Source organism: Dermacentor silvarum, chromosome 10 (assembly GCF_013339745.2).
Source record: "Dermacentor silvarum isolate Dsil-2018 chromosome 10, BIME_Dsil_1.4, whole genome shotgun sequence".
Lineage (NCBI taxonomy): Eukaryota > Metazoa > Arthropoda > Arachnida > Ixodida > Ixodidae > Dermacentor > Dermacentor silvarum.
In genome coordinates, this window is record NC_051163.1 from 97868860 (window position 1) to 97872307 (window position 3448).

Sequence of the window (3448 nt, forward strand, 5' to 3'; positions counted from 1 at the left end):
AAATCGCCGCCTTGAGGATGGCGCATCGCGTTTGTTGCTCAAATAAGACTTGACGAAGAGCGGGCCCATGAAGGAAGCAGACCAGGGGTGACTTTAAGTTGGAGATGGCTTCGAGAAGAAAAGAACGAGCGTGCCGGAATGTACAAAGAGCATTCTCCCGGTCCAAACCAAGGATTTGCAGTCCGGTCCCCGAGTGCAGCGTTCCCCGCAGGGGCGTCTGCGCAAGCAGGCGTTTGGTGAGTTGCGCCACCACGTACCCGAGCACACGAGGGTTGGACCCTCCCGCGTCTAACCGTGCGCGGCTTAGCCGTGTCCGGGGAAAGGGGATCCTGGGGGTTGAGCCGACGCTGAGTGTTTGGACCTTTAAGGCCCCTCAGCAGAAGCACCACGCCCCTTTGGCCTCGGCTTCACGTAGACGGCACCCCGGACTGACCCACCCGGGGGAGATCGGTAGTTGCTTTTTCCCGTCTCTCTCTCTGCCTCCAACCTTCGTCTCTCTCTCTCACTTTCCATCTCTCCTGTCCTCTCTTCACTTCGTTTTACTTCCAATTTTCCAGGCAGCAAGGGTTAACCTGGTGTAGTTTATCCATCCTTGGATCTATTATATTAGGTTATAGTGCTATGTACAGCTGACGTCTGCATCTCCTTCGGGTCTTGTAGCGTCCCCTTGTTGGGCTCGGTGGTGGGCGGCTGGCATAGTTACCGAAATTATTGTTACCTTATGGCTTTATCGTCATTCCCCCGACTCCCTGATCGCTCTCACAAACGAGGGCGCACCGAAGATATTTTCAATTCTATGGCAACCGAACAAAGAACTTCCCACGCTTTCACGTCATCCACTCTGATAAACTTGAAAAGACAGTAAGAATGATCTCACCCTTCCTCGTCTCGAAATCTCTAACCGAAGTTTTCGGTCCGGGTTACAAAGCATCGAAATGGCCAGTGGTGATCTGCTACTCGAGCTCCGTGATCAGAAACAACATAAAAAACTGCCCAATCTAGTGTCCTTAGGGGATGTTCCAGTAACAGCAACCCCCCACCGTACCATGAATACCACCCGCGGCGTCGTATCCGATGCTGATTTGTTGAGCTATCTGAAGCTGAACTCCTGGAGGGCTGGAGTGATCAGAACGTCATAAGTGTCAAACGAATTAAGATGAGGCGAGACGGAAAAGAAATTCAGACCAAACACCTAGTACTTACTTCGACTCAAGTGTTCTGCCCGAGTCCATCGAGACCGGGTACCTCAAGATTCGAGTTAGACCATATGTGCCAAATCCTCTCAGATGCTTCAAGTGCCAAAGGTACGGTCACAGTTCGCAGAACTGTCGAGGCCGGCCGACTTGTGCCAAGTGCAGTGACAATGAACATTCCTCTGAAACATGCCAGAACACCTCCGCACTGTGTCAACTGTGATGGCGAGCATGCCGCATACTCGCGGTCGTGCCCGTCTTGGAAGAAAGAAAAAGAAATTGTGACAATCAAAGTAAAAGAAAATATCTCATTCAAGGAGGCACGCAGGCGGGTGTCATACCTGCCGAAGAGCAGCTTTGCCGAAGTGGCGCGTCAGGGGGCAGCGTCGCAACGGCTTCCGGCGGCTGTCCGGCTCACCACGCAGTGAGCCGCCAGCAACGCATCCGCCCCCTCGGCGGCTGCAGCTAGCGCTGCTCCGCCTACTCACAAGAAGGGGCCATTGACCTCCGGGCTGGTGGCCTCAAGGGCCCTCGTCCCTCGAGACGAGGCCTTCCCGTCACACCAACCGCTCGCAAGAGCGCGTGTCCAGCGCCCTCGCAAGAGGCGATGGACACAACAACCAGCCGACGGCGCTCCAAGCGCCTCAGGAGGCGGCGAGAATCCCGCGATCGCTCCAAAAAAGAAAAGCCCGCATCACAGGGCCCGACAAGGGCTCTGTAAGTTAAGTAGTCTCTTTCAAACACACAGCACAAAAAAACACTTCAACATGAATACACAAATAATACAATGGAACGTCAGAGGACTCCTACACAACCTCGATGACGTCAAAGAAATCCTACACAAGTGTTAATCCTAAGGTGCTGTGTGTTCAAGAAACACACCTCAAACATACACAAACAAATTTCCTCCGGCAATACGCCATTTTCCGGAGAGACCGAGAGGACGCGGTGGCGTCGTCCGGTGGCGTAGCTATAATAGTCGACAGAGGGGTGGCTTATCGGCAACTACTCCTCCGAACCCCCCTTGAGGCAGTTGCTATCCAAGCAGTGCTGGTTGATAAATTGGTGACCATTACGTCTGTATACATCCCCCCGAGTTATCAGCTCTCTAGGGCAACATTTCAGAGCTTTATAGATGAGCTTCCCCATCCTTACGTAGTCGTCGGAGATCTAAACGCGCATAGTACACTGTGGGGCGACTCTCGTTGTGATGAGAGAGGGGCGGTTAATAGAAAACTTCCTATTCTCCTCAAGTGCCTGCTTGCTGAACAAGAAGGAACCAACATACTACAGCGCTACACACAAAACATTTTCCGCCATAGATCTTAGCATAGTGTCCTGGCACACTTCTACCGTATGCTGGACTGGGAAGTCATTAATAACCCCTATGGAAGTGACCACTTTCCTATCGCTTTAAACCTTACAAAGCAGGCTGAATGCCGTGCATACGTTCCTCGATGGAAAGTCGATTCAGCTGACTGGGCGCGGTTTCGCTGAAATAACACATTTGCCCTGGACGATGTCCGTGCACTTGGTATTGACGATGCAGTAGCATACTTTACAGCATTTGTAATTGATGCTGCATCAGTATGCATTCCCCAAACAAACGGATCACCTTCGAAACGACGTATACCATGGTGGAATGAGGAGTGTAAGGAAGCGCGGAAGAAGCAGAACAAGGCTTGGAATCTCCTACGTAACTCCCCACTGCAGAGAACCTAATTAATTTCAAGGCGATTAAGTCGCAAGGAAGAAGAACACGCCGCCGTGCAAAACGGGAAAGTTGGCATAAATATATCAGTAGCATCAATTCGTATACAGACGAAAGAAAAGCATGGAATAGAGTAAACAAATTAAAAGGTCGGCAATCTCATCCTCTACCGCTAGTAAATATCCAGGGAGGTACCCTCACAGATCAAGCTGATTTTCTAGGTGCACACTTCGAACATGTTTCCAGTTCATCCCACTATTCTGAAACATTTTTAAGATATCAACGACAAGCAGAGCGACTGCCCTTAGATCGGAAAAGCACGCGAAACGAACCATACAATCACCCATTTAGCATGGCTGAATTTCAGGCTTCACTGAAAGGTTGCAACAAGTCTGCGCCAGGAACCGATGGAATAGTATATGATATGATTAAACACTTAAACCCCGAAACTCACAAAACACTCCTGTCGCTTTTCAATGCCATGTGGTCTACAGGTCACATTCCGTCCGCTTGGAAACAAGCCATCGTAATCCCAATTCTCAAA